Here is a 9,480-nt window from a genome sequence, read left to right as displayed (position 1 = left end):
AGATAGAATATAGCTGAATCTATCTGGTTGTGTCCCCTTCCATTGTTAAATCTTTAATCACCTTTTCAGTCTCTATCATTTAGTTGGTCTATTCAGCCTGCAACATCTTGATATCCATTAGTTATCATTTATATTTTGAAAGGAAAATACCCCTTTTTTTTTAAAGAAGTAAGCCTTTATTTCCTTGTTTCACAAATAAAGCTGGCTAAGTTGGTTGCTTTTTGGTGATTAGTCAAAGAGACCAAATCCCATATCCTTGTTCGACTCCTCCGACTCTTCCTTGGCTTCAACCTTAGCTGGGGCTGCAGCAACAGCAGGAGCAGCCGTGGTGGCAGCAGCCACAAAGGCAGATGGATCAGCCAAGAAGGCCTTGACCTTTTCAGCAAGTGGGAAGGTGTAATCCATCTCCACAGACAAGGCCAGGACTCATTTGTACCCGCTGATGATAGAATGGGGTACTGATGCAACAGTTGGATAGCCAATCTGCAGACAGACACTGGCAACATTGCGGACACCCTCCAGGAAGCGAGAATGCAGTTTCCTCTGTGATGTCAAGCACTTCAGGGTTGTAGATGCTGCCATTGTCGAACACCTGCTGGACGACCAGCCCAAAGGAGAAGGGGGAGATGTTGAGCATGTTCAGTAGTGTGGCTTCGCTGTCTCCAGTCTTGATCAGCTGCACATCACTCAGGATTTCAATGGTGCCCCTGGAGATTTTAGTGGTGATACCTAAAGCCTGGAAAAAGGAGGTCTTCTCGGGCCCGAGACCAGTGTTCTGGGCTGGCACAGTGACCTCACATGGGGCAATGGCACCAGCACGGGCAGCAGCTGGCACCTTATTGGCCAGCAACATGTCCCTGATCTCAGTGAGGTCCTCCTTGGTGAACACAAAGCCCACATTCCCCCAGATATGAGGCAGCAGTTTCTCCAGAGCTGGGTTGTTTTCCAGGTGCCCTCGGATAGCCTTGCGCATCATGGTCTTCTTGCCCATCAGCACCACGGCCTTCCTGCGAAGGGACATGCGGATCTGCTGCATCTGCTTGGAGCCCACATTGTCTGCTCCCATGATGAAACATTTCAGATAATCATCCAACAGTTTTGGATGATCTTAAGGAAGTAGATGGACTTCCAGATCGCCCTGTCTTCCCTGGGCATCACGGCGGTGTGTCAGGGATTGCCACACAGGGTTTAAAGATGATGTCACTTCCACGAGGATGCCTGGCGAGAGAAGAAAAATACCCCTTTTTAAAGAAGGATTTTCTTTTTGCCATAGCATTCATGTAAGCTCTTAAAATTCTTTTTTTTTTTTTTTTTTGAGGCAGAGCCTTGCTCTGTTGCCCAGGCTAGAGTGCAGTGGTGCAATCTCGGCTCACTGCAACTTCTGCCTCCCGGGTTCGAGCAATTCTCTGCCTCAGCCTCATGAGTAGCTGAGATTACAGGTGCCCGCCACCATGCCCAGCTAATTTTTTTGTATTTTTTGTAGAGATGGGGTTTCACTATGTTGGCCAGGCTGGTCTTGAACTCCTGACCTTGTGACCCACCCACCTCAGCCTCCCAAAGTGCTGGGATTACAGGCGTGAGCCACCGCGCCCAGCCTAGCTCTTATAATTCTTTTAATTTTTCTTGAATCTGTAGTTATGTCTCATTTCTGATTCCTAGTCTTATATAAAGAGTTCTTATAAATTAAAACAAAATATTTTTCAACAAGGTGAATACTACACTGAAAATAGACAATAGCCAAGCATGAGAAATTTACAGAAAAAAAGAAATGCAAATGGTCACTAAACAAATTAAAAATATTTAATCTCACTGGCTATACAATAAATGTTAATCAATGCTGGCCAGACATACCATGTTGTAAGAGAAGCTACCTGCGCACAGCTTCCTGAAATCAAATAGACATGTAAGCAAATGGCATTGAGACTAGTTGGAGAAGTTGGGTTTCTCCTTTCACCTTCCCAACGAATGGAATGGGTAATAGTTGGGGCTGGTGCCCTTAGGTTAAAGCTGGAGACTTGTTCTCCAAAGAATGGATAATCTGCCTGTCACAGCATGCCCTGTAAACCCAGCTACTCAGGAGACTGAGGCAAGAGGTTCATTTGAGCCCAGGAGTTTGAGGCTAGACTGGGCAATATAGCAAAACCATGGTTCTAAAACAATAACAAAAAATTTTTTAAAGAATGAATAATCTAATATTAAAAAATAAATAAATAATAAAGAATGGATAATCTACTCAAAAAGGGCTCTTAGGGAAATATTGAGACCTGAGAGAAAAAATACTGAGTTTCAAACACAGAGAAAAATATTAAGACACAGAGTTCTATCCAGAGGGTGAAATACACCAAAGACTATCACCACAGAGTTAATAATTATTTATTTCTCTAGAATGGGAGAGTATAAATTACCTTCCCAAGTACTTGGATTTAAGTACTTGGATCACTAGCTTGCCTAATTCATACCTTCCCTTCCTAGAGAAAAATCTGTTGACAAACCCAGCCAACTTACAGAGCCAGAGGTCAAGCCTCTGACCAAAGGGAGGGACATTTTATGGAAATTGACCAATCCAACCAAGCAGAAAAACCCACACCAGCTACAATTATTATTTAACAAAGCCTTTATATATGAATATAACTTGATACCCAAGTAACACCAGGTATTTGAATAAAAATAAATAGCATGAAGAGAGAGTTCAAAGATGAACAAAATAGGCAACTAATATTGGAGAAATTCAACATGATTCAGAAAACAAAAAATACTTTTTTAAATGTATGCAATAATCTTATAGTGATTTGAATGGATAGGCTATCCATAAAAGCATACAGCCTGTGAGGAAAAAGAGAGAACAAGCATATACCAGAGAACAAAAATGTTTTGGACATTGAAAATACAATTGCCAAAATATTGCATTAGATTGTCTGAATAATAAAATGGATATGAAGACTTAATTAGAAATTGGAATTAAATTTAACTTTCCATAATGGAGACTAGAAAGTAAATAATTCAAAAATATAAAAATAAATTTTGGCTGGGCAGGTTGGCTCATGTCTGTAATCTCAGCATTTTGGGAGGCCAAGGCAGGAGGATTGCTTGAGCTCAGGAATTCAAGACCAGCCTAGACAACATAGTGAGACCCTGTCTCAATAAAAAATGAAACATTTTTAAAGAATATGAATAAAAATAAATTTAATTTTTCTTGCAGGAGATAGCTAAAAAAATTAAAATAAAAATAAATTTAAGACACATGGAAGATGAATCCAGGAGTCAAACATCTGCCTAAAATAAGTTTTAAATGAAGAGAACTGTGACACTATGGAAGGGAAGAAATATTCAAAGAAGTAGCTAAAGAATATTTCCCCAGACTTCATGAGTCTTCATTTTGAAATGGTCTATGAAGAGCCAAACAAAATTAATTTTAAAAAGATTCACTCCTAGATCCAATCCAATAAGCTTTCAGAACTCTAAAGGTAGAAGGAAAATCCTGAGAGCTTCCATAGAAGGAGTAGGAAAACAGGTTACCAAAAGAAACAAGGTTAAGAAATGATACCAAACTTCTCATCAATAGCATTCAATACCCAAAGATAATGGAGCAACGTTCAAAGTTTTAAGGGTGAGAAAAGATTTGTGTATTTTTATTTATTGTTTTTCAAATAATATTTTTACTTGGTACAAGGATAAAACTACATTTAAAAGTGTTCATAAAGTCTTATTCCCACTCTCTCCTTGTTCACCATATACTCTACTCACCTGCCTCCAAAGGTAATAACCATTTTTATTACTTTTGTGTTTATCCTTCCAGCTGGGAAAACGTTTTTCACTTACATTTCTAAACCAAGCCAAACGACCAATCGAGTTTGGGGAAAATAGATGCATATGTGATTGATATCGTTTGGATGTGTGTCCCATCCAAATCTTACAGGGAAATGTGACCTCCAGTGTTGGAGGTGGCCTTTTTGGGAGGTGTTTGGGTCATGGAGGGGCAGATCCCTCATGAATGCCTTCTTGCTGTTCTCAGGGTAATGAGTGAGTTCTCGCCCTATTAATTCACCAGAGAGCTGGTTGTTTAAAAGAGCCTGGAAACTTTTTCTTGCTTTCTTGCTCCTGCTCTTGCCATGTGACATGACTGCTCTCCCTTTGCCTGTCACCATGACAGGAAACTTCCTGAGGCCTCACCAGAAGCTAAGCAGATGCTGGTGCCATCCTGATACAGTCTGTAGAACCAGGAGCCAAATAAACCTCTTTTCTTTATAAATTGCCCAGTCTCAGGTATTTTTTTATAGCAACACAAATGGACTAACACAGTCATACACAAGTGCTCAGAGTATAGAGTGCCAATCTAGTCTTTGTGAAATAAAATGCTAAAGGAGGAGTTCCAGCAAAATGAAAAGGAAACAAAAAAAGAGGACATACAGGATACAAAAAACATAGCAACAAAATATGGAATCAACCAAAGTGTCCATCAATGGATAAAGGAATAAAGAAAATGTGGTGTATATATATACATACAATGGATCATTACTCAGACATCAAAAAGAGTGAAATCCTCTTCTTTGTGGAAACATGGATGAGCCTGGAGGACAGTATGTTATGTGAAATAAGCCAGTCATAGAAAGACAAGTACCACATGATCTCACTCATATGTGAGAGCTAAAAAAACAAAAAAAGTGATCTCTTAGAAATAGAGAGTAGAATAATGGTAGGGACTAGGAAGGGTAAGGGGGAGGGTGGGATAGGGAGAGGGTTAACGAATACAAAATTAGTTAGATAGGAATAAGTCCTACTTATTATTCTTACTTGTTGTTTATACAATAAACAACAATTTATTGTATATTTCAAAATAGCTGGAGGAGAGGAATTTGAATGTTCCCAGCACAAAGAAATGATAAATGTTAGAGGTGATAGATACCCAATTACTCTGACTTGATCACTGTACATTGTATACATGTATCAAATATCAAGTGTACCCCACAAATATGTATACTTATTGTGTATCATTCAACATTTTAAAAATAAAATTTAAAAATATATCAGCAACAATTTAAAAAACATGGCAACAGCTAAATATGATCTATAAATGAAAGAAGCTGAAAAGAATTTGAGGGGGACCTCTTAGTCCCAGAAACAGATTTACGATGAAGCCAACTAAACTAAAGTTTCAGGGCCCCTCCCTCACGAGCCTTTTTGAAGGCTAAGGATGAACTCTAACAGTGTTGTATTTGTAATTTTGCATCTTTTTCTCTTCAAGGGTGCCCCTCAAATTGTATAAGATTCAAGATCCACAAAAACTGGATCCATCTTCGATAGAACCTTAACATTTGGAAGATTTTCCTTCAAACAACGAAGTTTTATATGACATAAATTATATTTCTTTCCTTGGATCCAAACTACAATAATATTTCGTGAATAATATGATAAATATTTATCAGTTTTCTACTTCAATAATTAACCTATAGGCAAAATACAATAATTTCATTGAAGTTATAGAACAAAATGTAACTGTTATATGTCTTGACAATATAAAATAATACCACTAAAAAAATCATGACATAGGAAAAGAGACAGAGAATAATTAATGTATTAGTCTTATCAAAGAGGGATATCTAGGGAAAACATCTAAAGTTGACAATAAGAATAGACTTTTTTTTGTTAACTACATGAACAAAAATGTGTTTAACTATAGTCTGCAGCTGGAGGGTGACATGCTTTGGATCCGTGTCCCCACCACATCTCATGTCAAACCGTAGTCTCCGAAGTTAAAGGTGGGGGGGTGGTTGGGTCATGGGGATAGGTTTCTTGTGAATGGTTTAGCACCATCCCCTTGATGCCGTTCTCCTGATAGTGAGTGAGTTCTTGCTAGCTCTGGTTGTTTAAACATGTGCAGCATCTTCCCCTCTCTCTTTCTCCTGCTCCCGCCACGTGGGACCCCCTTACTGCCCCTTCACCTTCAGCCATGACTGGAAACTTCCTGAGACCTCCAGAGAAGTGGAAGCTGCCATGCTTCCTATACAGCCTGCAGAACCATGAGCCAACTAAACCTCTCTTCTTTATAATTTACCCAGTCTTGCTGGGCAGGGTGGCTCACGCCTGTAATCCCAGCACTTTGGGAGGCTGATGCAGGCAGATCACCTGAGGTCAGGAGTTCGAGACCAGCCTGGACAACATAGTGAAACTTCGTATCTACTAAAAATACAAAAATTAGCTGGGCAAAGTGGTGCGAGCCTGTAATCCCAGCTACTCGGGAGTCTGAGGGGGGAGAAGTGCTTAAACGTGGGAGGCGGAGGTTGCAGTTCGCCGAGATCACGGCATTGCACTCCACCCTGGGCAACAGAGCAAGACTCTGTCTCAAAAAAAAAAAATTAAGTTAAAAAATAAATTACCCAGTCTCAGGTATTTCTTCATGGCAGTGTGAGAATGATCTAATACAGAAGGGTCAAGGAAAGTGGGTGGTGTTATAAAAGCAGTAAATTTCTGATCTTTCAGAATCCAATCATAGACACTGGTTTAAAGATGCTAAACCAAGGGAAAGGGCAGAAATATTATTTAAAGATAAAATCATAATCATGAGAATGACCCAGTTAAAAAGTATTATTATCAATGATGCTTGGGTTGAACTAAACTATGGGAAGAAAAAAGGACATTTTTATATTTCATTATATAACTTTCTACAATATTTTAATGTTTTATTTGTGCACATACTACTTGTAAAAATTTTTAAACAATTTTTAAAAACGTGTACAAGGTTTTTCTTTATAGTGTTGTTTATAATTGTGGGAACTGGAAATAATCTAAATCCCCACAGGGAAATAAATAAGAGAGTGATTAAAATAACTTAAATTGATTTTATGTGGTTACTAACATGAGAAGATCTCCATGCTATATTGCTTTTTTTTTTTTTTTTTTTTTTTTTGAGATGGAGTCTTGCTCTGTTGCCCAGGCTGGAGTGCAGTGGCGCAATCTCGGCTCACTGCAAGCTCCGCCTCCCGGGTTCACGCCATTCTCCTGCCTCAGCCTCTCCGAGTAGCTGGGACTACATGCGCCTGCCACCACGCCCAGCTAATTTTTTTGTATTTTTAGTAGAGACGGGGTTTCACCGTGGTCTCGATCTCCTGACCTCGTGATCCGCCCACCTCAGCCTCCCAAAGTGCTGGGATTACAAGCATGAGCCACCGCGCCCAGCCTGCTTTTTTGTGTTAATAAATCCAGATGCTAAATTACATGTACATCATGATCATTTATTTATGTATTTATTTTTGAGATAGACTCTTCTTTTGAATCCTTGTTTTGTTTTGTTTTTGAGACACAGTCTTGCTCTGTCGCCCAGGCTGGAGTGCAGTAGCACGATCTCAGCTCACTGCAACCTCCACCTCCCGAGTTCAAGTGATTCTCCTGCCTTAGCCTCCTGAGTAGCTAGGATTACAGGCATGCACCATCACGCCCAGCTAATTTTTGTGTTTTTAGCAGAGATGGGGTTTCACTATGTTGGCTAGGCTGGTCTCAAACTCCTCATGTCAGGTGATACATCTGCCTTGGCCTCCCAAAGTGCTGGGATTACAGGCATGAGCCACAGTGCCCAGCCTGAGATAGGGTCTTGTTCTGTTGCCCAGGCTGGAGTGCAGTGGCATGAACATGGCTCACTGCAGCCTCGATCTCCTGAGCTCAAGCAATCTTCCTACCCTAGCATCTTATGTAGCTGGGATCACAGGTACCCTCCACCACTTCCAGCTAATTTTTAAAAATTTTTTGTAGAGACAGGGTTTCACTTTGTTGCCCAGGCTGGTCTTGAACTCCTGGGCTCAAGCAGTCCTCTCACCTCAGCCTCCGAAAGTGCTAGGATTATAGGCATGAGCCACTGCATTCGGCATGATCCATTCTTTAAAAAATCTGTGTTGTGTATGTATGTGTATTTGCCAAAAATACATATTCTAAAATGTTAATTATTATATCCAGGTGATAAGCATGAGGGTGATTTTTTTTTCCTTTCTGTTTTTTTAGAGACAGAGTCTCCTTCTGTCCCCAGGCTGGAGTACAGTGGCATGATCACAGTTCAATGTTACCTCAGACTCCTGGGCTCAAGTGATCCTTCCACCTCAACCTCCCGAGTAGCTAGGACTACTGGCACTCACCCATGATGCCTGGCTAAGTTTTCGCTTTTTCTTTTTTTGTAAAGACAGGGTCTTGGTGTGTTACCTAGTCTGGTCTCAAACTCCTGATCTCAAGAGATCCTCCTGCCTTGGCCTCCCAAAGTGCTGGGATCACAAACTGAAAAATTCTGCAAAGGGAAGTGTTGAAATAAGAAGAAGAATGGTAAAATTTATTGAACTTTTCCAATGTGCCAGACACTACGTTAAGTGTTTCACATACTTTTCACAGGTCCTCACAAAACCTTATGAAATAGTAAGATTATCTATATGCGGAAGACTGTATTTTCTAAATATGGCCACAATAGTGTCTCTCATCCCAAATACTTTCCCACAATGCGATCTTGCCACTCCTGCCATCAATAAGCTGGATCTTTGGTCTCCGCCCTTTGAATCCCAGTAGGCTTTAACCACTTGAGTATAGCAGAATGAGGTCATTAACTTTCAAGACTAGCTCAGAAAAGGTCATGCAACTTCTACCAGGCCCTCTTGTGATGTTTGTTCAGGGAGAAACCAGACACCACGCCACTTAAGAAGCTCTAGTACCAGGATGTGGTGGCTCACACCTGTAATACCAGCACTTTTGGAAGCCAAGGCAGGAGGATCACTTGAGGCCAGGAGTTCAAGGCTGCAGTGAGCTGTGATCATGCCACTGAACTCTAGCCTGGGCAACAGAGTGAGACTGTGTCTCTAAAATAAATAAATAAATTTTTTAAAAAGAAGTTCTACTACCATTAGGCCACATGCTGGAGAGGCCACATGTAGGTGTTTCCAACCAATGGTGTTGGCCTAGCCACCAGCCAACAGCCAGCCTCCACTGCAAACCATAGGACATCCATCTTGGATTCCCAGGCCAGTCAAACCTTCAGATGCCTGTATCCCAGTCAGCATCTGAATGCATGGGCGAGTTGCAAGAATTTCCCACCTAAGTCCTTTCTGAAGTCCTGACCCATGTTTTATGCTTGTTTGAGTCCGTTCTTACATTGCTATAAAGAAAACCTGAGGCTGGGTAATTTATAAAGAAAAGAGGTGGCTGGGCACTGTGGCTCACACCTGTAATCCCAGCACTTTGGGAGGCCAAGGTGGGTGGATCATTTGAGGTCAGGAGTTCGAGCCCAACCTGGCCAACGTGGTGAAACCCTGCTTCTACTAAAAATACAAAAATAAGCCAGGCATGGTGGTGGGCGCCTGTAGTCCCAGCTACTCGGGAGGCTGAAGTAAGATAATCGCTTGAACCCAGGAGGTGGAGGTTGCAGTGAGCCAAGATCACGCGATGGCATGCCAGCCTGGGCAACAGAGCGAGACTCTGTCAAAAAATAAAAAAAGAAAAGAGGTTTGATTGGCT

General features: G+C 40.9%; 1 pseudogene across 1 annotated transcript; it reads right to left on the bottom strand.

The window, feature by feature from the left end:
• Window positions 1–228: 228 nt before the first annotated feature.
• LOC100601575 lies at window positions 229–1,155 on the bottom strand (annotated as a pseudogene). The gene has a single exon (XR_180101.3). The product of XR_180101.3 is annotated as a 60S acidic ribosomal protein P0 pseudogene (transcript).
• Between the last annotated feature and the right edge of the window lie 8,325 nt (window positions 1,156–9,480).

This window comes from Nomascus leucogenys, chromosome 22a (genome assembly GCF_006542625.1).
Source record: "Nomascus leucogenys isolate Asia chromosome 22a, Asia_NLE_v1, whole genome shotgun sequence".
Lineage (NCBI taxonomy): Eukaryota > Metazoa > Chordata > Mammalia > Primates > Hylobatidae > Nomascus > Nomascus leucogenys.
The sequence above is the reverse complement of the archived record's forward strand: the minus strand, read 5'-3'. Positions and strand labels throughout refer to the sequence as shown.